General features: G+C 36.3%; 1 pseudogene; it reads left to right on the top strand.

Moving 5' to 3' along the window:
• The first annotated feature begins 156 nt into the window (after positions 1 to 156).
• On the top strand, positions 157 to 25,376 carry LOC129476710 (centriole and centriolar satellite protein OFD1-like; annotated as a pseudogene).
• Positions 25,377 to 25,832: the final 456 nt, after the last annotated feature.

Genomic DNA, 25,832 nt, shown 5'->3' with positions numbered 1-25,832 from the left:
GTAAGGGAAGAACAGCTCTTTAAGGCAGTGAGGACTGATCACCTGTATTGAGAGTGGCAGGAGGAAGAATAAGGATAGTCCAATAGTACAGTATTGCAGGATGAGGTTTCAGGTGGAAACTGGAAATGAAATACAGGTGATGCCATTGACAGAGCCATGGAAATGAGCAAGGGTCAAGGTCCCCGGAGTACAGGAGTCACCAGGGTCGCAAGAGTCACCCATGTGGCTGTTTCTTCTGGTCACCAGGAAATTAACTGGGCAAGAGATGGTGAGGATGAGGAGTGCAGGGAGTTAGTGTGGGCAAGTGGGATTGGATCTATTCCCTTAAGAAATAATACTTTTCTTCCAGGGGTGTGTCTTAGACCACACTGGATTTACAGCAGTATTTTCAACCTACATCTAGAACTGATGCTGCCACATGTTAAAAGTAGGAAGGCTTCCCTCTAGCATCAACTCTTGTTTGGGGCTTCTCAATGAGACATAGTTGTTTAATGCTAAGGACATCCCCTCTAAAATTTTGTATAGCATTTCTGGGAATTGGGCTTTCTTCAGCTATAATGTTGGCAGCACAGATCTTTGAGATGATTGGATAGTGTTTAGTCTAATAACTTCCATTTCAAGCTAGGTGACAGACTTGACTCCAGTTTACTTAACTGCGAGTATCTGAAGGCTTTGAGGAAGATTGTCACCTCATAAAAAGCACCATGTCTGTATTTCCTCACCTAGAATGTCAAATCCCTTCTTTCCCTGAAAACCATACTGTCTTTCAAGACCCAGCTTGGATGTCCCCTCACTGTTGCATTCCCCAACTCCTACTGAGCGACCCATTTAGGCCTCATTCCTGCATGTAGTCTTTATTTACATCAGTTACAAAATTATCATATCTTATTGTGATTGTTTCTCCCTGACTAAATCATGAGGCGTTTAGAGATGAGGACTATTTTTATATCCAGTTCCCAGTATGCTGCTTTACATGAAATGGGTAGTTAATAAATTGTTGCTCTGTGGAAACATAAATGGAAGAATGGTCCATTTATGTAAGAGTTCATATGAGCTTGCTAATTCTAAGTCACAATGACCCATAAACTGAAACATTCAGGCAGCACCACCAGTAAAATACATGGTGATTTTATTCTTTTGGAGTTTTATTTCTGAAGGTACATTTTGTTCAATTTTCTTCCTGAAGAACTTACCAAATTTTAGTTAAGGGGAACAGGTATGATGGCTCATGCCTGTAATCCCAGCACTTTGAGAAGCAGAGGTGGGCATATCATTTGAATCCAGAGGTTCAAGACCAGTCTGGGCAGCATGGCAAAAGCCCATCTCTACAAAAAATACAAAAAATTAGCTGGACTTGGTAGTGTGTGCCTGTAGTCCCAGCTACTTAGGAGGCTGAGGTAGGAGGATTCCTTGAGCCCAGAAGGCAGAGGTTGCAGTGAGCAGAGACATCACCTGTGCACTACAGCCTAGGGAATCGAGCAGGACCCTGTCTAAAAATTTTTTTGTTTTGTTTTGTTTTAGATAAAGGACTGAGAGACGTTATAGCACTAAGTAGCATATATTACATAAGGGATGTTGGGAATGTATGGTAATGAAGTTTAATAGTAATTAGGGGAGTCAATTTTTATGCAGCTAGAATATCTATTTGAATAAAGTTGAAACTTTGCTTTTGAACAAAGTTAAAAAGATTCAAACTCAAGGCTAGAATTTTCCATTTATTTATTTATTTATTTTGAGATGGATTCTCACTCTGTAACCCAGGCTGGAGTGCAGTAGCAAGATATAAGCTCACCAGAACCTCAACCTCCCAGGTTCAAGTGATTCTCCTGCCTCAGTCTTCAAAGTACCAGAGGTTACATGTGCCCACCACCATACCCGGCTAATTTTTGTATTTTATTAGAGATGTGGTTTTACCATGTTGGCCAGGATGGTCTCGAACTCCTGACCTCAGGTGGTCTTCCTGTGTTGGCCTCTGAAATTGTTGGGATTACAGATGTGAGCCACCACAGCTGCCCAAGTTCAATTCTCTTGAAGGTGAAATTGTCATCCTCAATGTCTGTACTTTGCTTTTCGGATTTAGAAAGCAGTAAATTCATTTAAATCTATTTTGCTTTCATTAGCTTGCTTGCTAAAAAATGTTTTTCTATACCGATTGAAACAAAATAATCATACTCAAGGCCAACATCTATTAAAAGATACAGATTTGCTAAGAGGAAGACAAAAAGAGCTGACACAGAGAGTTGAAGCTTTTAAATTGTAAGTAATGCAGGCTCATTTTGGATATTCAGAATGATGAGATTAAAAAGAATTACTAAATATATGTCAAAATATTCTAATGTTTATTGCCAAATAGAATTCTTGCTTATAAAGGTTATATCACCTAGTATTAGATGGTACAATTGAAGACGAACAAACACTAGGGTTTTGCTTTTGAAATGTTAAACATTAAGATGAAAAGCAGAATGAGATACTATAACCAGGCTACAGTGAGGCCAGACAGAAAATTTGGACAGGCTATTAATTCTTGAACAGATCATAGGTTTTGCAGTTAACTTCAGTCTTTCAGGTCTGATAGTTTTGTGTGTTTATGTACAGTAACTGAATTCTGTATTTACAGGCCGCAGCTCTTACCAGTTCTATGCTCATAAAAGGAAGCATGGTGGTCTGACTTGACTTACACTGGGTGAAATTATTTCTCATGGGTTATTCACTTTTTCTAAGTGCTCACACATGTTCCATCTTTCAGATCTTACCTGGGATTGACAGCAAGCTCACCTGTCTATAGTTTGTGCAAGAAGCCTTTTTTTTCCACTGGGAATGTGCTGTTAATTGACACCCATAGATACTCTAGGAATCTTAGTTCATTAAATAATTTGTCTCCATCTTGTTTAATGTTGTTTTCTCACTTCTATAGGTTTGATTTGTTTGATTTCAACTCTCTGCCAGCCTTACTCTCTTTTTGGCAATAATGAAAAGGTAAATTGATCAAGAGAACGGGAAAAAAGAAACATTTGGGCAGAGAGAGTTCATCACTTCTTTACCTCTATTTTTTCTACTCCTGTTCCCTCTACCAGCATATAACCTAAATAAGGGTGGTTTTTACCTCCCCATGGCTTTCCAGATTACCAGCAGAGGGAGCTAATACTGAGAGCCTTTAACTGTTCTTAGACTAGTCAGTGTTTGTAGCACTTCTTCAGAATGGCTGGATCTCAGCCCCTGTGAACTCACCTCCCTGGCTTGGGAAATGGAGCTATGGTTGATCTGAAGTCTCCCTATAAATCGACCGTTCTATTCTTAAGTATTTGAAAGCCCATATTTGGGCTTCCATATTTGGAAGATCCGTCTATCTTTTGCCATCTCTTGGTAATTTTTCAATATTCAATCAATAGTTTTTGTTTTTTAGGGTTTTTGTTTGTTTGTTTGTTTTGTTTTGTTTTAAGAGACAGGGACTTCCTTTGTTTTCCAGGGTGGCCTCAAACTCTTGGGGTAAAGTGATCCTCCTGCCTCAGCCTTTTCAAAAGCTAGGATTATAGGTGTGGGCAACCCCACTTTGCTACATGTGATATAGTATTAAATGTCAAAAACAACTATTATACCTTAAATATCTATGGGCTAATTAATTAAATCCTACAGTAAGAAACAGCATTATAAAAAATCAAGTACCTAAATATACTTTTGTTGCTTTGTAACTAATAGGATCACTCTTTCATTCCAGAATTGATTTTAGCCATTTATTATCTGCAACCATTAATGTTGCAGGTGATAAAGTGTTAATTATCTGCTATGGGAAACTACTTCCCTCTTGAGACTCTCACACACCCCTTAGCAAAATACTATAGCCCCTGGTGCTGGTACTTTCAATATACCATAACTAGATCAGTTCATAAAATATACTGAGGACTTCTGGCTCTTTCCTTCTACTTCTCAGTAGTAATAGTCATGTAGCAGTTTTAGTCTGTTGAATGAAAAACACTTGATGTTTTTTCCTAAATTTGTTACATCAGATATCGTAGTTTATTTGTTTTTATACTTTTGCTAATTTCAGGACCCAGATGCTCCAGGAGAAAAAACATAAAAGTGTGAATGAGGCACATAGGAGAGGGGGAGCAGAATATAAAGTTTTAATTTTCAGGGTACCTTGTGATTTGCTCAGCTTGCATAGTTGATAAGCTGTAGAATTTGAATTATAGTCACTTTTAATGATCTTTTCCTCTATCCCACACTACTGCCACAAAGATGGGGATATCTTACAATATATAAATTATACTTAGTGGTCATACTATTTGTCAGTGACGATGTGCCTTGCATTCCTTCATTATTCTGCAAAGCCGGAATCAAAAGAAAGGAGCTAAAATTAACTATGTGAGGCAAAAAGTGATATAGGGAAAGGGAAATAAGGACAACTATGTTTACTTTGACTTTTCTGTACTCTTAAATTTTGTGTATCCATGGATAATAGCTCAGTGCTAAGACATTATGCCCATATGGTAAATTTTCAGTGGGTGAGAAAGCATCTGACACATAAAGAGTTCCCAGTTAATATTTGTTGTAAATGTGCAATAGGAGGAAATGACACAAGTCAGGTCCTCTGGACATTTATTTGGCCTGTTTTTATTGCCTTCCTCATAATTTGTCACTGACACTTCATTACATAGTACTTGTAAAGTTTTCTTAAATTCTATTTTTACAAAATATGGCAGCTTTTTTTTAAATCAGTTTTGAAATGATGTATATTACCCACATCTTTTATGTCAATTCCTATACTAGAACAGCTAACATAGACGTTGCTATAGTTACTAAATTTTTAGGAATAAATAAATTAAAATGTATGCGTCAGCTTTATATTGTGTGTTAATTAATATACAATTATGGAGCTAGTGAACTGTTTGGTACCATTGTGACAGCTTCCACGGCCTGCATAGTGTCTTTCTGGCTTTGGGAATCTTCATATGACTTTGGCACGTGTGAGAGTTTGGAGGCTGTTCACCACAGGAGTGTCTCCTTTCTCTTTTGGAACCAAAAGGGCAGCTTTTAACAGCTGGGAAAGAGAAGTGAAACTGTGAAAATGGGCCTTTGGGTATTGCTAATCCAGTTGTAATTCCCTTGCCACTTGTCTCTCAAGACCATTCTTACTCCCTGGGCACAAAGTTCTTAAGTTGGTTGGGAGTGGGCAGATAGTACAGGTGAATTGGAAGTGACTGTCTAATTATCCTTTGGGATAGCATCTATTGTGTTCTCTGTAAGTTTAATTTTCTTCTTTGCTGTTTGTGTCAGTTGAGACCAACTGAAAAGTGATTCCAGTAACCTTTTGACAACACAATTCTTCATTTTGTGTAATTGAGCCTTATAGGGTAGAGGCAGGGTTTTAGTGGACACTTTATGTTTGGAAGTCACATCCCTGGCTTTAGTACTGAGGGACTTTGAAGTTTACATAACGTCATGTTCAATGCCTTCAGGAATGCCTGTGCCATAGATAAGCCATAGGTAAGCTCCTGCATTAATACCATAATAGGTGTGCCTGTGCCATAGATAAGCTCCTGCATTAATATCGCTCTTTCCAGAAAGATAACTGAGGAATGCATATTTAGATGTTCTGATTCTCAGGTGTCGACTTGAACTAAAGGATGACTCCCTCGTTAGAACTAATTGACTGATTGAAGATAAAAGGAAGAATAAAGGTGATGTTTGGGTGGGGAACAAAGCTGTATTTTTCAGTTCCGACATAGGTTATTAGCTTTGCAAGTTGGGTCTTTCCTATATCCTAAAAAATATAGCTTATACCTCATTGTTCTCACAAAATTATACTTTTTTGTAATTTTAATTATATAAAATTAAAAAAATTGTCTTCACTCTCTTTGGAGAAAGCTTCATGTTTAATATTTTGTGTATTCACAAAGGCCAGTGATTTATCATGGATATTTTATTCTACTTTATTTCAATATATTTTGCTAAATCTGTAATTGTCAAGAAGTTGGAAGCAACTAATAGCCCTCTGGTACATATGACTTGTGACAATAAGATACTTTATTTTTCAGTTTGAAAAATTTTAACTTCTTTGTCCTCTGTGACCTAGTTTCTAATTTATTTTGCTTCTTCTTCTTTTTTCTCTTTTTGAGATGAAGTCTCAAGAGGTTAAAGTGTAATGGCATGATCCTGGCTCACTGCAACCTCCACCTCCTGGGTTCAAGCGTTTTTTCCCGCTTCAGCCTCCTGAGTAGCTGGGATTACAGGTGCCTGCCACCATGCCCAGCTAATGTTTGTGTTTTTAGTAGAGATGGGTTTGCACCATGTTGGCCAGGTTGGTCTTGAACTCCTGACCTCAGGTAATCCTCCCCCCTCAGCCTCCCAAAGGGTTGGGTTTACAGGCATAAGCCACGGCACCTAGCCTCTTTTTCTTCCAGTATATTTATTCTTTATAATACTTTTACTTCATATATAACCTCCTGAACTCTTGTATACATTGGCCTGAGCCTATAGAAGTTGAGTAATTCATTGATCTTCAGATATTTTACACGTACATTTCTAGGAAATTGCCTACAATGGAAGTGAATTTTTGGAGGAAATTTCAAATAGATTCTTGGGATTAAACCAAGGCTGGTTACTTGAAGTTGACCAGACACCCAATATGTAGCTTTCCCTTTAACTACTATCTTGTGGAGACTAATACTTCTTTTATGGATTAATACCATCCTGTATGTAACAAATTATGTTTTGATGATATATCCACATAGACTCATGTTAGATGAAGTGAAAATAACAAAATAATAATGACAATACATAACAATATTATCTGTTACTCTGTAGCATCAGACAGATCTCTGTTTTCAAGGAATTTAAGAGCTATGGGTATTAAAGCCGTATGCTCTGGGTAGATGGTGTAACTCTGGTTACCATGGGTAGCAGGTGGAATTTCAATGCTTACCTGACAGTTACAGCTTCATATAAACTGTTGAGTAATGAGGTTTATTTCTTACTCACCTGTGAAACTTTTGACCCCTACATATGCTATTTTGCATTATAAAATAATGGTCTTTAGGTCTGAAATACTGATCATAAATATTAAATGTATTTGTATTCACTAGGAAAACATTACAGTGTTTAAACTGGGCTCTTTCTTTCAGGTAAGGCTGTTCACTTGCAAGTAGAGCACATAGTTATTAATCCAAATAAGGAGGAAATCAATCAATCTGTAAATCATATAAAAGAACTTGAGGTAATTCTTAAGCATATTGATTTTTGAAATAGATCTTAAGCAATATATAAAATTTTAGTCATACATAATTTATTCTAAGTCATCCTCTTGAGATGTTTGGATTGCCATTTATATGGCTAAGAGGTTGATGGCTGGAGTTAATACAGAAGTTTTTAATTTCAATCAATGTCACATAGGAAAGCAGAGACAACGCATTGAGTCCTGCAGTCCTGCTTGAATCCTGTGTGTCTAATTGATTGTGTGCCTTTTGGTAGGTTCTTCACCTGCAGGTTTCTGAGCTGTAAACTCTAGGATATTTTCCACATTATAGGTTTGTTAAGGGAATTCACTGAGCTACCTGATATGTCTAGTTCATAGCAGGTGACCAATACAATTAGTTTCTACATCAGCTTGTTCACTCCTTCCATCAACAGCAGATAAAAATTCCTGTCATTACATTGTTATCTTACAGATTAAAACAAAACGAGGTGCACTTTTTACATGCCATTGCTTCTTTACTTTTCTCTTCATTCACGTGCTTGCTGTTGGAAGTTGGAAGTTTAGGTATTTACAACATATTTTGTATATAAAATTTATTTTTGCAGCTTTGACTTAAGTGAGAACTTTGTAGGCTTCCATACTCAAATATGAGATATATCATACTATAAGAAAATGTAAGCATTTCAAAACATGTACAGATGCTTGTTTGTTTGTTTGTTTTCCTTTTTTCTGAGGTACTGTCTTTTTCTGTCTCCTAGGCTTGAGTACTTGGGTGTGATCTTGGCTCACTTCAACTTCCACCTCCTGGGTTCAAGCAGTTCTCATGTCTGTCTCCCAAGTAGCTGGGATTACAACCTTTTGTCACCATGCCTGGCAATTTTTGTATTTCTTCCCTCTGCCCCCCCAAAGATGGAGTCTCATTGTATCACCCAGTCTGGAGTGTAATGGCATGGTCTCGACACACTGCAAACTCTGCTTCCTGGTTTCAAGTGATTCTCCTGCTTCAGCCTCCCAAGTAGCTGAGATCACAGTTGCCTGCACCACACCTAGCTAATTTTTGTATTTTTAGTATAGATGGGATTTCACCATGTTGACCAGGCTGCTCTTGAATTCCTGACCTCAATAATCCGCCTGCCTTGGCCTTCCAAAATGCAGGGATTACAGGTACAAGCTACGGCACCTGGCTATATTTTCAGTAGAGTTGGGGTTTTGCTATGTTGCCTAGGCTGGTCTTAAACTCCTGAGCTCAAACAGTCCTCCTGCCTCAACTCCCAAATTGCTGGGATTACAGGCATTAGCCACCATGCCTAATCATTCTTACCTTAACTTTTTTCATATTTAAAAAATATATATTGCTATGGGCTGGATGCGGTGGGTCACCCAGAACTTTTGGAGGCTGAGGAGGGTGGATCATGAAGTCAGGAGATTGAGACAATCCTGGGTAACACAGTAAAACCACGTCTGTACTAAAAATAAAAAATTAGCCAGGCGTTATGGCATATCCTGTAATTCTAGCTACTTAGGAGGCTGAGGCAAGAGAATTGTTTGAACTCAGGAGGTGGAGGTTGCAGTGAGCTGAGATTGGGGCATTGCACTCCAGGCTGGGTGACAAAGCAAGACTTGGTCTCAAAAGAAAAAAAAAGAATATATGTGTGTGTATATATATATATATATATATGTATTAAAATATATATTATATATCTATATTATATATACATATATCTATATTATATATAGATATATAATATATTATATATTATGTATATTATACTATATAATATACATAATTTTACATATATTATATATAATTACATATGTATTACATATACTATACATGTAATTGTATTACATATATTATACTATATAATATATAATATATATTATGCATTACATATATTACATTATATATAACATATATTATATCTTACATATATTATACCGTATTTTATATATATATATATATAGCTATGATGTGTGATTGTTGTAGGGCTCTTTGCTGTCTCTGGAAAATGGAGTGATAATCTTAGAAGGACTTGCATCATGAGGTATGGTCTATAAAACTTCCTGTGCCTGAAGTTTAGGGCAGACGATAATTTTCATTAGTGTAGTTATGGTCTTACTGCAGAGATTTAGACATCTTTTTAGTGACCTTAATTAAATTGTGACACTATGCTTAAAGGAGCCTCCCAGCTTTTACTTTTGGAGCACTGTAAAATCATTATTCAAACATAAATTTTCCTTTTGTAATATCAGGTTTACTTAGAGTCTGTCAAAGCCCAGTCTTTAACAATAACAAAACAAAACCTTATGCTGAATGGAAAGGTTAAAGAGATGAGTGATTATTCACTACTAAAGAAGAGAAACTGGAACTTCTGGCACAAAATAAATCACTTAAATGACAACTAGAAGGGAGTAGAAATGAAAACTTGCATCTTTTAAACTGTATTTTTTTTCTAATTTGCAATTTTTAGTAATTCGTATTAGGTCCATATTATAAAACTATGCTTTGTATGGGGACGGTTAAATTGGGAAGAATTATAAAATTAAGATTCTTGGATTAAACTCTGCAAACCTGCCTTGAGGTGGTATCAAGGCATCCCTTGCCCTCCACCTGCTGATTGGGTTTGGCCCGTGGGGACACCAGCCTCCACATACAGTGGCCCAAGACAGGCTGCTGCACTTCACAGCCAAGCGAAGTCATAGTGCCTGTGATGACCTATTCCCAGTGCTCTGCACCACCTGTCTCTCTCCAGTGCTGAGAATGTCTCCCTCCTATGATCCTCCAGGCCCAAAGAGTACTAATAGACTGGCCCTGTTACTATCACAGGGAACTCTCCCATCCTTTGTGGGCAAGCTGAATAAGTCACCCTTTTTAATGGGTTCTTAGATGACCTTGACTGTGGCAGCCATCTGCTTTCTGCCTGGATCCCCACTGATGCTGACAGATGCACAGAACCTATTGGATCTTGTGGCTGTCATCAACAGGTGGAAGACATAGGGAGCTCCTCTGTACATGGTACAGGAGCAAAACAGGCTTTCAGGTGAATTTGAGGATTTAAAAGAGTTCTTTTACTTGGAGTAGGACTCCAAGGGTAATAAAGTTTGCATTAAAATGTATTAAATTCTTTTGTTCTGAAATTTTAGAGTCAGGATTGCTCTGAGCTCATTAAATAGAATTAATATCACATCTATTGGGTGACTACAAAGAAAAGGAACAACACATTAAAACCCCTCTGGTTTTTGTTAAATTAAATAGAAAAGGTTGATAATGAATAGGAATTTTTATTTATTTTTTATTTTTTATTTTTTTACCTTCTTAGGTCTAGCTCAAGCTGGCTCCTGAGGTTAAGGTATTTCAGAAAGAACTGCAGAAGGCAGAAAATGCCATCATAGCTCAGCATGGAAAGTTTGAAAACCACAGACGAGCTCTGCAAAAGCAACTGCAAGATGAAGTGAGTATTGCTATTTGCCAGTTCCAGTATGATACCAGTACACTTCGTCAATATGTAAACTTGGCACAAGTCACACTAGTGTAAATTAGATTTACTTTAACATCAAACATTACTCTCCCAAATATGCTGAAACTATTCTTTTCCATCTGAGAAAATTCTCCAATGATAATATGACTTTATATTTATAATAGTAATAAAATGGAAAAGAAACAAAATACACCTAAACATAAAATTTTCAGAGTGCCTAATTGTACCCATTGTAACCTCTTGATTCTTACCCTGAGGAATGTTAAAAACATTCACTAAGTCTTCTGTCTGCCTGTTCTAGAATTCTTTGATATGATTGAAAAAGAGAATAAAAAATTTGCTTGTGTGATCTGTTTGTGGTGTTTTAAAATAGGGACCGTGTAGTTTACTGGCATAAAGCTTCTCGACAAAAAGAGTACACACATGATTAGATAACTTTTTTCTTTTTAAGCAAGCCGTGCTCTGTTTTACATTGATTTCTTTTCCTATTCTGAATCTTTCCAGATTGAGCATTCTGCATGGCTGAAGGCCCAGATACTAGATTACAAAGCTTCTGTAAAGAGTTTAACTATTCAGGTTGCTGATTTAAAATTGCAACTGAAGTAAACTCGGACAAGTTAAAGACATTTTTAACGAATAAATATTTTGTGTGTGTAAAGCTTCTGATGCTTGTGAAAATGTAATAAGCATAATTTGTTGAATATTAAGTAAATATGATGTTAGGGGAAAAGCCACAAAAATATGTGCCATCTTAGAAGTAAAACCTTCTGTCCGTTTTGATGATACCATTTGGATCATCAGCAAAAGTGACTTGCTTCATAGGTGCTTCATGGCTTGGGGGCGCCTCAGGTTCCAAATGGGAAAGGCATGGTGGTCACACGGAAGTCTCCACATTCATCTTAGGATTTTCTTTTCTATTTGTTACCCCAATGCTAACACCAATTCAGTAGTTTTACGGATTCCTTGTTAGACAGATATATGCATACACAGGAGGAGCAGAGTGGTTTAGCAAAGAGAACATTGCACTCAGAATCAGAGAACTGTTCTTTTGGACCCCAGTTTTGAAGTTAGTTGTTTGATCTTGGGCATGTTACTTTAACTTCCTTGGGCCTCGGTTTCCTCATTTGTAATGAAGATAATAATACCTAAAGAGTCATGCTGTAAAAGATGAAATGAGATGGGTTTCAGTCCAGTGCCTGAGACCTAAAAAATACCCAAGAAATGGTTATTGGTATCATTTTATTATTGTGTCTTCACTGTGGATACATCTCTGCCCCTTCCTACTTTATAATAAGGATAATGAAGCTTAGATGCTTTCTTCTTCAGTTGCTTTAAAGCTCAAAGGAAGTGTGTATGTATTACCAGTTCAACTGATTTCTCATACTTGTTCTGAGCCTTCTGGTTCCCATTTGCATTCGTTCCTAATCAGCATTTTGCTCTCTTCTACCACTACTTTACTTATTTTTTATCTCTTTACTTGTTTTCCTTTTTTCTGTTCCTCATTGCCTTTGAGTTCTGTTTGTGAAACTTCTCACAGCTGAAATCATAGTCTCATGTTAACAAAAATAGTTGAATGAGTGTAGAACCCTTTCACATGCATGCATTGCTGAGGGCAAGCTTCTTTTTGGTAGCGTCATAGGAAGACATTGCAGGAGAGTGGGGCACACACACTGGCTTTGCATTAAGAAAGTCCATTAGCTCTTGGAACTGCTAACTATGTGATCCAGCTCAGTAAGCTTTAGTTTCCCATCTGTAAAATGGAAGCTGTGAGAGTTCTTTGGACACGTGTTGTTGTGAATGAAGGCCCTTACTTCCTTGTCTTAAATTCAAGCCGGATTTCATAGCATCTGAAATCCACAGCATGGGAGTTCTAAACAGCCAGCTGTAGTGAAATGCATTAATTATTTTCAAGTCAACTGTATGAATATTCATGCTGGGATAAATAAAGATAATAAAGGGTTTACCTCAGTTCAGGTCAAACTTTTCAGCTAAATAATAAGTTCAAGTCTGATTATGTTTGCCACCAAGTAAGTCATGAACAAATTTTTGATTCTCACAGATTTTTGGATATGAAAATTGTGCATAACAGATTCTGAAATTATACCATGTTACAAAAGACATATGAAGCTGTCGCTGGTACAATAAGCTCTCAATAATTGTTAGTTGTTATTACTACCATGGCTTCAGAAACTGTTTAATGTGTAAGTTTATCCTTATTATTTATCTTCTCCATTTTTCAAAAAAAATATACCCCAGTATATTAATTTTCTTCTCTGGCTTGTTCATTCACTTTTCAAATTAGCTTTTTGTACTTTGCAACCCTAGAGAATGAAGTATACTACAATCCAAAGCAGTCTCTGATCGATCATTCTGTCAGTGGATTAATAAGTGGCAACATGGTGCCTTGCAATGGTGGTATACATCAGGATTTCTTGAAAAATTCTTTTAAACAGGAAATAGTTCTAGCAGTTATGCTTGCATCAAGTATCCCAAATCATCCAAATGGACGAGTGGAGGGTAGTTCTTCTTATTCTGACCTTAGGGTTGTAGCCAGTACTAAGGGAAGGGTCAAAGAGCTTGAGCAAGAGGCTGAAAGCTTGGAAAAGGTTTTCGGAAGTTGCCATCAGAGAGTCTTTAAAATCTCTGCCAAGAGCCCACTACCAGCAAAGAGTGCACCATCTCTCTGCACTTGCTGGGAGCTTTTAAAAACATTACTTCCCATTCCCTGGAAAGACATATTTTTGCAGAGCACAGAGGTTTCTCTGAGCAGCCTCAACTGAAAACACTTAAAGAGAAAGAAATGGCTTCTTGGAAGCACTGGCAGGCAGTACAGCCTCGAGGTTATGTAGAGGCACTTCCTACCGAGGCCTCTCCTCCCTGTACCTTCCAAAAGCAAAAAGAAGCCTTGAGAGGGAAATGTATCTGGAAGGTAACCCCTGCCCATGATACAGGGTTGCTGTGAGTGCCAGCGGGACACACTGGCAAGGTCTAGTGTGTTATTGGCACACAGAAGTGTTTAGGCACTGATAGTTGCCTTTCTTTTGCTGCCTGTTTGTTGCATGCATTTTATTATTGCCACTGCAATTTAATTTAGCTGCTTACTTTTGTGGATCTTCTGCATCATAATTGGCTATTTGCAAAAATAACAATGTATTGTCACACTAATAGAGTTATTTAGAAACCTCGTTGGTATCTTCATGCAATTAATAATATTCTTGCCTTGTTTCCTTCTGCACTTTAGGTCTGGGCAGATCACAGTTTGCTTCCCTCAGTCTTTGTCCTGACAGAATACCCTATCCATTAGCCACTGAGTTGAATCAAATCCTCTCCATTCCTCTTTTCTCCAGCCCCCAGAACAGAAGGTGGGGTAAGTGCAACTTTCTGATTGGTTGGCTTCAGCTGAATCATGTTACTTACTCTGTGAGCCTTCACTTGCTTTACTCAGATTTTATTTTATTTTATTTTATTTTATTTTTTGTTGGGGGATAATTGTTGCAGACCATGTGGCTGTATAGAATTTGGAATCAGACTTCAAAATGAGGTTTCATCTTTGAGAACCATCTAAATTTCCTGGAGGGAAAAAGGTGGCTTTTAGCAAATAAATAGATAATACTTACTTGCTAAACTGGATATATAGACCACACAATATGATATTAGTAAGCATCTTCGTAGTTCTGTGAATAGACTCAATTTATTAAGATAAAACACAAATGTACAAAATCTGTGAAAGCAAATGAGTGGAGGTTATTTCTGAAGTTGGAACCATTTTACACATCATTAAAAAGTCACTTAAAAATATTTTGGCATTGAAATATAACAGATAAGGTACTTTTTTGTGTGTGAGTGAGGCAGAGTTTCACTCTGTCGCCCAGGCTAGAGTGCAGTGGCATGATCTTGGCTCAATGCAACCTCTGCCTCCCTAGTTCAAGGATTTCTCTTACCTCAGCCTCGCAAGTAGCTGAGACTTCAGGCGTGTGCCACCCTACCCAGCTAATTTTTGTGTATTTATTAGAAATAGGGTTTCACTGTGTTGACCAGGCTGGTCTCAAACTCTTCACCTCAGTTAATCCACCCACCTCTGCCTCCCAATGTGCTGAGATTACAGGCATGAGCCACTTTGCCCTGCCTGAATAAGGTTCTCATTTGAATATCATTGAAATAAATTCAAAAGTGGCACCGGGCTCTGGAGTATGATTGTTCAAACTGTAAGGAGTGGATGTTTTTAGGAACTAGGCCAGTGGGTCCACTAGGCTATGACTTGAGTCATGAACAGACTCCTCGCCATACCTGGGCCCCACAGCAGAGATAATTGACTCTGTAGTTCTGGGCTTGAGCCTCAACATCTGCATGTTAATATAGCTCTCTGCAACAAGTGCCAGTCATGGTCCTAAAGTGTCTTTTTTCCTATTTTCCTTTTTTTTTTTTTTTTTTTTTTTTTGAGACTGAATCTCGCTCTTTCAGCCAGGACGGGGTGGAATGGTGCAATCTCAGCTCCCTGCAGCCTCTGCCTCCTGGGTTCATGTGATTCTCCTGCATCAGACTTCTGAGTAGCTGAGACTACAGCCACACACCACTATGCCTGGCTAACTTTTGTATTTTTAGTAGAGATGGGGTTTCATCATGTTAGCCGTGATGATTTTGATCTCCTGAGCTCATGATCCACCTCCTTGGCCTCCCAAAGTGCTGGGATTATAGGCTTGAGCCACCGCACCCAGCCAGCATTTTTCTTTTTTTGTGTTTGTTATATGCCAAAAGGAAGGATAAGACACACATATATGCTGAGTTAGGTTATTTTGCTCACTCAAGGTTGTGCTATTGCAACCTCAGGTTGTTCATGCTGGTAGTGTCCAGAATTTTTCTTCACAAATGTTTCATGTTTATTGAGAAACCAAACTCCTAGGAATAGCATTCAGAGTCCAATATTATTCTCTTTTAACAACTGTAGTACCTACTTCACAGCATGAAATAGTACAAGGAGTAACTGGGTAAGCAGTTATTAATTGCTGAGAACAATGCCTCATGGTGTTGGTGAGGTCGAGCTATTCTTTATAAGACAAAGAGAAAAGAAATTCATGGAGCATGTTCTTGAGTAATAAAAGGCTTTTTGCCACTCGTACTCTTGGGTTTTCCATTATTAAAACTTCACATTCATGAGTTTTATCCTTCTAATCTAATCTTCACCAGGGACAACCTAAACTTCAAGAAAAAAGTGAATTTTCAGATATGGACAAGCTGGCTTTTAAAGATAAGGAGAAATTTGAATAATCTTTTGAAAATAAGTTCCAATGTAAGTACCAGTTTTTATACATTGAAAATCTAGAAAGCTTAGTTTTTTTTTTTTTTTTTTTTGAGACGGAGTCTCGCTCTGTCGCCCAGGCTGGAGTGCAGTGGCGCAATCTCGGCTCACTGCAAGCTCCGCCTCCCGGGTTCACGCCATTCTCCTGCCTCAGCCTCCGAGTAGCTGGGACTACAGGCGCCCGCCACCACGCCCGGCTAATTTTTTTTGTATTTTTAGTAGAGACGGGGTTTCACTGTGGTCTCGATCTCCTGACCTCGTGATCCGCCCGCCTCGGCCTCCCAAAGTGCTGGGATTACAAGCGTGAGCCACCGCGCCCGGCCGAAAGCTTAGTTTTGTTGAAACATATCCATTGGTATAAAAAGAAATGCAGTTACAAATTGGGACATTTTTATTCTGTGATACAAGTACAGCTATATCACCCTGTTTTTCTATCATGAAGATTTTCATGGGTTTGTCTGTTTACTTCTTTTTAACTATTTGAACTAATAAATACATTTAGTAAAATATCAGGTTAAATAATCTACATACAAACACTTCTGCGGTTTTTGGAGACAGGGCCTTTTTCATCTCAAACTGCTGGGCTCAAGTGTTCTACCTGACTCAGACTCTGAAAACAGTGGGATTAGTTAAATAAGGCACCACACCCATCCCAACATACAAATATTTGTTGCATTTCCATACCATAACAACAAACTTTTCACAAAAAAAGAAATAATTTTTATTTATGATAATATAAAATAAATTTAATAAAAATAAATTTAACTGATGATACCAAAAGATATAAAAATTTGTACCTTAAATACAATAAGATACTGATGACAGAAATTAAAGTAGACCCAAATCAGTAGAAATATATTCCATTACAATAATTAATATTATCAAAGTACCATACTATCCAAAGGGGTCTACTGATTCAAAATGTTAGTGACTTCACAGTAATAGAAAACACAGTTGTAAAATTTAAGTGTAACCTTAAACAACTTGAAATAACCTGAGCAATCTTGAAAAAGAACAAAGCTGGGAGCATCATACTTTCTAATTTCAAACTTTATTTAAAGGTTGCAGTGTTGAAAAGCATGTGGTATGTGCATAAAAACAGATACAAAAACCAATGGAACACAATAGAGAGCCCAGAAGCAATCCATGCATACAAGGTCAACTAATCTTTGATAAGGGCACCAAGAATATACAATGCAGAAAGTAGAGTCTTGTCAATACATGCTGCCAGTAAAACTGAATATTCACAAGCAAAAGAATATAATTAGATTATTTTCTTTTACCATACCCCAAACTTAAGTCAAAATGAAAGACTTAAATGTAAGATATAAAGCCTTAAAACTCCTGAAGAAATCATATTGAAAACCCTTGTTGATACTGGTCTTGGCAACAGCTTTTTAGATATGACACCAAAATCACAGCATCAAAAGAAAATATAAACATGTGAGACTGCATCAAAGTAAACAGCTTCTGCACAGGAAAGGAAAAAACAAATTTTCCTTAAACCCTACAAGATAGAAAAATATTTGCAAGCCATGTATAATCAGCCAATATCATTACTGTGTAAGAAACTTCTGCAATTCAAAGCAAAGCAATAATGATGATCACTCATTCAAAAATAGGCAAAAGATTATCCTATTCTACTAAAAAAGACACACATACAAGGGAAATCCTGTATGCTGTCAGTGAGATATAAATTGATAAAGTCATCATAAAAAACAATAAAAAATAGAAGTATCATATAATCCAGTAATACCACTTCTGGGCATACTACTACCAAAAGAAATAAAATTTGTACCTCGAAGAAATATCTTCAGCCCCCATGTTCATTGTAGTATTCTTTACAACAGACAAAATACACACACACAGAGAATACTGATCAGCCATAAGAAAGAAGGAAATGTACAACATCCATCTACAACATAGATAGACCTGTTTCGTTTATGTAAATGAAATAAGCCAAATGCAGAAAGACAAAGAAACCACATGTTCTCAGATGGGGAATCTAAAAATGTAAACTCATAGAAGCAGAGATGGAAGGGTGGTTCGTTAGTTCCTGAGGGTGGGAATATGAGGAGATTTTTTTCAAAAAGTACAAATATAGTCATAAATTGAGCAAGTCTAAGAAGGCTAATGTAAGTTATTATTAGATCACTAAATAGCATTGTTTATAGTTAGTAATACTGTAAAGGGTGCTTAAAATTTGCCACAACAGTAGACCTTAAGTGTTCCTGTTACAAAAGAGGATTATCTATGTGAGGTAATAGATGTGTTCATCAACTTGACTATATTCTATTTCACAATGTTTACAAGTATCAAATTATTGTATTGTACACATTAAATATATAGTTATACAATTTTTATTTATCTGAACATCCATGTGACACAAACACAGTCACATAGTCTTCTCTTGATGTTCAAAATAGGTTCTTGAAAACTACATTTTTTTAAATGAAAGAGTATTGCTATATGCCATTCAGATATGTTTTTTGTCAATTAAACTGTGATAAAATTTTGTTTTCTTGAGCAATATGTTGCTTCACTTACAGTTACAGCTTCCAACAACCTATCAACTGGCTATACAGAAATACAATTTATGTAGGTGTGTGTATATGTATCACCATACATATTTTTATATATAGCTATATCTCATGGACACAGTGCCAGCAGGCTTTATACTAAATAAAACAAAATTATAACATAACAGTTATTAAAAAATAAAATAATAATGGCTTAATATATGCTTAGCAGTGTTCTAAGCTCATTAATGACATAAGGCATTTCAGAAATCTAGAAGGTGAGTAGATAGTTTCAGCCGGTGTTGTGCAACTAAGCAACCCTTTAAACGAGATGACTGTTTTGCTTCTCTGTGGTGAAAAACGTCATGAAAACTGCACGAACCCATTTTTTTGTTTGTTTGTTTTGTTTTGTTTTATTTTAAGCTCATCAGCTGTCATGAGTGTTAGTGCATTTTGTGTGTGGCCCAATGTGGCCTGGGGAAGTCAAAAGGTTGGACAACCATTCTTTAAAATGTAATTTGAAAATATGCATATATAAGTTTAAATTACAAATCTAAGTTTATACTAAAACAATAAAATTATGAAGAAAAAACATTACTTTTTTCATATTTAGAAAAATGTTTATTGTTTTGATGAAATTGCTGAGTAAGAATTTTTGTGAAATCACATTTACAACCTCTATGGGATTAAAAATTATTATGCAGAAAGATGCAACATCTGTCCCTGGAGCTCCTGGGATTTCTGAACCCAAATCCCAATATGTCCACTACTCACCTTACACATTTTAGACATGAGGCAAAAAGAATATCTGAAAAAGTTACTTTAACCTAGAGTGCCTCAAAAACACAAATATTCCTGTGTTTCCAAAAGCAATGGAAGAGCAGTCAGATCATGCAGCCCTTTATAAGTGATAAAGTAGCAATTGGCTCTCACTGTAGACTTGAAGGGAGATCTACTAAAGAAAAAAAAATGATTCTTAAAAGATTTAAGAGAATGAGACAGAAGATGTTCCTTTCTTTGAATCTGAAAAAAAAAAAAATCAGCCTTTTCATTGGAGCAGAGCTTCCCAAACTACATTTTAAGTCCTTGCTTCCTTATTTACCTTTGGTCACCTTGCCTGTGTGATCATCTTCTTTCACTCTCAGGTACTTGAGGGTTTGTGTACTGTGTCATGTATCTTCACATTGTAGGGCTCTTTTCTTTGCTCCAGACAGTGATCAGGTCTGGTTAGAGATAGCAACACCCAGGTAGACAAGGCTTCTGTAGTTCTCCAACATCACATTTCTATATAAATTCTGCTGGGAAGGGTGCAGGCATTTCCACTCTTCTGGAGAGAATACTATGGCCATATCTCTGAATGTTAAGAGCTCCTCTCACTAAAGTATCTGGAAGCGCTCATGCTTGACCCTGGCCTCCCTTTGGAATCATGCAAGGAATTTAATTTAAAAAACAGGGATATTTCCACCTAGAACAGTAGACAAGATCCTTTCTCGGCTTCAGGTGTGTCCTGGAGTCTTAGATATAAATCATTCAATGCCAGCATGTCACAGACCAACAGAGGCTGACAGAATCACCTAGGTCTCCCAGAGTGGTGGGCACACTCCGGTGGGTTAAGGGCAGTGAAGCCTTAACCCCATGCTCTGGCTTGAGTTGTCTGTTTACTTTTTAAAAATTTCAGTATGACCAATACTTTCAAAGTTTGAGCTAAGCTCATAAAGGAATTTTTAACTTATGAATTTAAAATAAGTAATTTTTAAAAATTTGTTTCTTCCTTTATATGGAGTACAAGGATGTTATTTTTCTGTAAATTTACTCATTCTGTTGATTGCCTCGATGTAGAAAACCTCATTTTTAGTAAAAGAGTAGAGATAAAAGAATATTAAGAGTCCAGAAACTGGTGTCCTGGCTATGGCTCTGGCTTAGACTGTCTCACTTTGTAGCCACTTTGTAAGTGTAAAATAAGCATGTAGAGCCTGCCATTACTAAGGTTCTTTCCAGCCTGAGAAATCTTTAAGTTAGTGTATAACCTATTGATTATTTTTGTAAATGTCGTCTTCAAATCTGGAACTGTAATATTTTGAACAGTTAATTGAGAGGGCTTAGTAAATTTTGTGAATATTTGTTAATGTCTTGGTGTTAAATCTTTGATATTTCAATAGAACTCAGATGATTATCAACAAGCCAGTTGAATTCTTCACTGTCACTGGGTTGTTGATTTTCCTTTTGGGAAATCCAGTTTTGTACACAAAGTTAATTCTTTCTAGTACAAGAACACTGACAAGCAAATACATTGGCAAGTGGCTGTGTTGGGAAGTTCACAGAAACCTGTTAGGATTATTTCATATTAGTAAACCTACTAACTTGTTAGATTATTTCATAATGAACAGCACACAGTTTACCATCACTAACACCCAGTACCTATAGTCACTTAATGTCTGGAACACAATAATGAAGAAGTAAAGTTTCTTTTGAAAATGCCTTAAATTCAAGCAGTTTTCTTTATGAACATCAAACTTTATTATTCCAGGAAACTAAGATTTAGAAAAGACAAAAATAAATACTAATTATAATTTAAATTATGTCTTCAAATCTATAAAAATAATAGAATTAGAAGTCTGTGGTAAGTTTGAAATTAGATTTTAGAGAGTTAGTATGAAACTGTTTACCCAGACCACTGAAAAATGGTTTAAAATGGTGCTCATTTTAATAAGGTAACACTTCTTAATTAAGAAAAACATTTATGTAGCAAAATTCTGTGAAAGACATTTGGGTCTCTGGTTATAATACAAGTTCTTAGAAATTTAAAACAAATACTCCTTAAGACAGAGCTGACGTGTATTTCCCAAGGATAATGAAAACTGGATTAGTATTTTGTTGAAATAAGACCTATTATAAAATTGCACTTCAAAGATTTTCAATGAGTCAAAATCCAGATTCTTTAGTAATAGATTATAAAATTGCTTCTGGAAAGCTTGTCAATGAGTCATAATCAACTTCTTTAGTAGTCAAGTCAGCAGAATTGTAGCTAATATTAGCATTATTGAAAAGTATTTTCTTATTGGCTCAGGAAGTTAATTGGCCCTCGACTTGGGAAGAAAAGATAATTTGTAAAGTCAGTATGAGAATCACACTATCTTTGAGCCAAAGTTTAACAAATGTCAGCTGTCAGAATTGGAACTTCACACCAATTTTATTTTATTTTCTATGTAGATAACACTTATTTTAGGACAGATGGCATATATGTGAATGTATGGTCTCATCTTTTGGTGCTGGCATGTCACAGATACCTATCAAGGAGTAAAACATATTCCATAGAGTGTCTTGGTAGAAATCCTCTAGCAATAAGTATGAACCTTCCACAAATTTCCAAAGTATGAACAACCATTTTGTCAAAGTGTTGCCTTTTAAAATGACTAACATGAAACTGCCAGTATTTGCTCTAATGAAAAAGCCCAGCAGCTTGAGACATAAAGCGAGGTGTTTGAACGTCTACGTTAGTTTGGTGGGATAGGCATCTGTACTGCAGAGCAGTTGTCTGATGATGTGTCAGAGCTGTAAATGCATTGGCTGAAACACTGTGGCAAATATTTATGTGAAAAATTAAGTTATTTCTACTGAGATGGGATATCTTGCAGTTCCTGTTCTTTCTTTGCTTTGATATCCTGATAAGCCTGCATTTTGCTAGCATCCAAGTAAGCCCAATTAGAAAACAGTATCATGAGAAAGTGGATCTTGAAGGGAAGGGTAAGCATGATGGCTAGTGAGCATGTGAGAAGGCAAAGCGAGGTGCTAGTTATATTAGATGGACTTGACTTTAAAGAGGATGAGGGCTATTCTGTATTAATACTTGCTCTACTAGCAGAGCTGTCAAATCATTAAAGCACCCTATACTAGTTGGCTTCACATTAAAAGGCTGATGAAAAGTTAGTAGACAAACATTGCAAAGTATTTTAATTAACCACTAAATAATGTCTGTATACTCGTCAGTCTAGATGACTAATACATTAAACACCTCTCACTACAATTGGGATTTGTCTACATAAATGGATATCCATCAAATTTGCCTCAGGCATATATTGAGACAATGATACTGAGGCATTTAAATTTGTGACTATTATATTATCTTTAAATTTTTTTCATATTTTGATGTTTCCTATTTTCTCTGTCACCTTTTAAGTTATCCACAATTGTCCCTCTTTATTCCTTGCATTTTTCCCAAAATTCTCTTTTGCCTAATACAATATCAGTGGCCTTTTTTGATAAATACTTGTTAGTTTTCTCTAAACTTTTATTTTCAATATTGCAGTGTGATTATTCCTAGGCAGAAGAAAATTTTTACCAATCTAATCTAATTTAAACAGTTTATATCTAATATGGTTACTCCTTTATCCATATAAATTATACCTGCTTAGACAGTTTTTTATTTACCCTAGATTTTTTTGTCTCTGCCTTTGCCTCTTGTCTATCTGCTTTTGTTTTTATCTCTGTCTCCCCAACTGCACCTATTTTTTTAATTTTATTGATTTATTTTTCTTACTCATATTTATTTGTTTTCCTGCTTTTGACATTAATCACCATATTTCTGTACTTTCTGTAGTTAATCAGAAAGACCCAGTTAGTTGACTTTTTTTAAACAAACTAAAACATATTTCTAGTCCTCTTAGAAAAAATTCTTGCATAGTTCTTTGATTTTGAGGTTTTTCTCTTTGCTAAAAAAAAACTTTTATACTTGTTTTCCATGGCCTTTTCATAAGTCTTTAATATTGGCATAATCTTCGTGAGTTGAAAAATGTTATTAAATGTTACTAAATGATAACTTATGTGGAATAATATCCTGGGTAGAGATAATTTTCATAATTTGCATGTTGCCCTTTTTATACATTTTTGTCTTCTAGTGTTTCTTATAAATATATAAAAGTGTTGAGTTCATCTTTCCTAACTTCTCTTTTATGTATGGTCACCAGATATAATACAGGATTACCAGTAACATTATCATTTTAAATAAGCAACAAATAGCCTTTAATGTAATTTTCAATATTCTAAATATTGCATGGGACAAGTTTATACTCAAAATAAATTCTTTGTTGTTTGTCAACAAATTATCAAATTTCAAATTGAAATGTAATATTTAAATTCCTGAATTTTCCCCCTACACCTGGCAAACTTACTTTCAGATCTACTTAGGAAATTACTCATTCTTTCTATATTTGTGCTGAACCTACTATATAGGAAACAAACAAAAAAAATTGAGTTCCTTTAGTATATGGTTCATTTTTCAATGATGTATAATTGCCTATTTAAAAATTTATTTTTGTCCTCCTACCCACCTGTTTTGCCTTTAGACTCCATTTATTCGTTTCAGAGAACACCTAAACTACTTATTATGATGACTTTTTTGATTTCACTTTTCATCCTTGAGCGTGACCCTTAAGTGTGTCTTCCTTGGCTATCTCTTAGGGTGTGGAATGTCCATCCATGAATTAGTAATGTTGCCTTTGAGGTGGCAAAGCAATCTTAAGTTCTTAAATGTAAATTTATTCTTACTGGGGCAGTTTTATGTTAATCTTTCCAGGTTTTTAAGAAGTTAATTGTTCAATCTAGTATGTTATACCAGTTTCTGCTTTTCCGGTAGTTATATAATGTACGTAATATGAAAAATCTAACCTCAGTCTTGAATATCACACAGGTTAGAGGTTGTGATATGAATCTTTCTCCTCATGGCTTTGAATGAAAACTTCATTCTGTGTTAGATCCTAGTATCCATGGGCAATGACTTTCCATATTGACACAAATATTTCAGCTAAATGTCTAAACAACATTTTCTTTCACTAATTATTTAGGCAGGGAGCCCAGCCCCAATGGACACAGAAATGGTCTCTTTCTTGGGAATATATCCAAATTTACTTCTCAATTAACTATTTCAATGAACTGCCAAGTTTAATCTCAAATTAATAGTATTGGAGTCCCAACTTCAGAGCTGTTTTCTTTCTTGATAACCAGTTTGATTTTTTAAAGAAGAATTTTCTTTCATAATCTCTGGTTTTCATAAGAGTTGCTTTTGCAGTTGTTCACTTCACAACAGAGACCTAGAAATGAGTGCTTGGTTTCTACTAAATCATGTGTTACTTAACAAATAAAACCTATGAGAAAGGTGTTATTACTAGATCTCTACTGCAGTTGAAAAAGAACACATTTTTGGTTATATTTTTCTGGAAGCAGTGCTGACATTCTTTTTCTCCCAAGTGTATGGCAGGTATTTCATAGAGTCTTCACTGACTTATATTATTTATGTGCTAAAAATCATTGGCTTTTTCACATATATTATAAAGACTTCTTTGAGATTATTTAATTTTAGTGAAGATTTTATTTTATAAAATCTTTTCACTGTAGATACATCATGTTATTCTCTGCAATCATATATTCCCACATTTTGCTTTATGGGATTTGGTTTTCATGGTACTTTAAAAGCCTTCGTAGGACTTCCAGTTACAATGCAATACCCCAGTGTTTCCTTGTAACAGCTAAAACACCACAGACATAACAATAAGAAACAAAGACAGACTCTGAAAGGTACAAAGAGGAAGACAGCTTGTCTAGGGTCTTTAGGAATTGAAGAGTGATACTATGGTAAATTTACTGGATTTTCTTATTGCCTTCAATGTATCCCAGGTGATAGAGTATAGAAGCTTCCAATACCGAATCTCCATTAGGCACAGACTTCAAGGAAATCCTGTTCTCTCCCAGCCAAAGGAACAGGAGAGGATGTCCTAACCACACACAACAGCTCAAAACCCTTCTACGGGAATAACCAAGCTGTTCCAGACAACCAAGCTATTCCAGATAAACAACACAGAAACAACTACTACAGCGGTTTCTATGGAGCCATGTAGAGAGACAAGCTTCTCCCAGACCAGTGATGCTCTGATTCCTGCTAAAGGCAGAGTAGGCATCTAATTTTTTGTTACCCACCTGGCATGAACAGAGGACAGCATTCCAATTGCCTAATCAGTGTCAGCAGAGTCCAGTAGCAAGCTGAGCATCCAGGTCAACCCAATGACAACAGTTTTTAAACAGCCAGATCTAAGTAGGGTTCATTGCACTTTGCTTCTTACCTGCCCTCCCCACTGTCCTACATTATCCTGTCACCAGGCTCCAGTGGGGAGTTAAGTATCTACCACCACCCAACCTCCTAGGCACTGAACAATTGAAGTGAACCTAAACTAGTCAGCAATCTGCTATTTCACCACGCCACAGGTCAGCAGTACCCCAATTTAGCAACAGTACCATCTACAACTGCTCCAAAGAACATGAACTTCTTTGTTGTACATTAAAACAAAACAAAACAG

The sequence above is a fragment of the Symphalangus syndactylus genome, chromosome Y, assembly GCF_028878055.3.
Source record: "Symphalangus syndactylus isolate Jambi chromosome Y, NHGRI_mSymSyn1-v2.1_pri, whole genome shotgun sequence".
In the NCBI taxonomy this organism is placed as follows: Eukaryota; Metazoa; Chordata; class Mammalia; order Primates; family Hylobatidae; genus Symphalangus; species Symphalangus syndactylus.
This window is presented reverse-complemented; position numbering and strand designations above follow the sequence as displayed.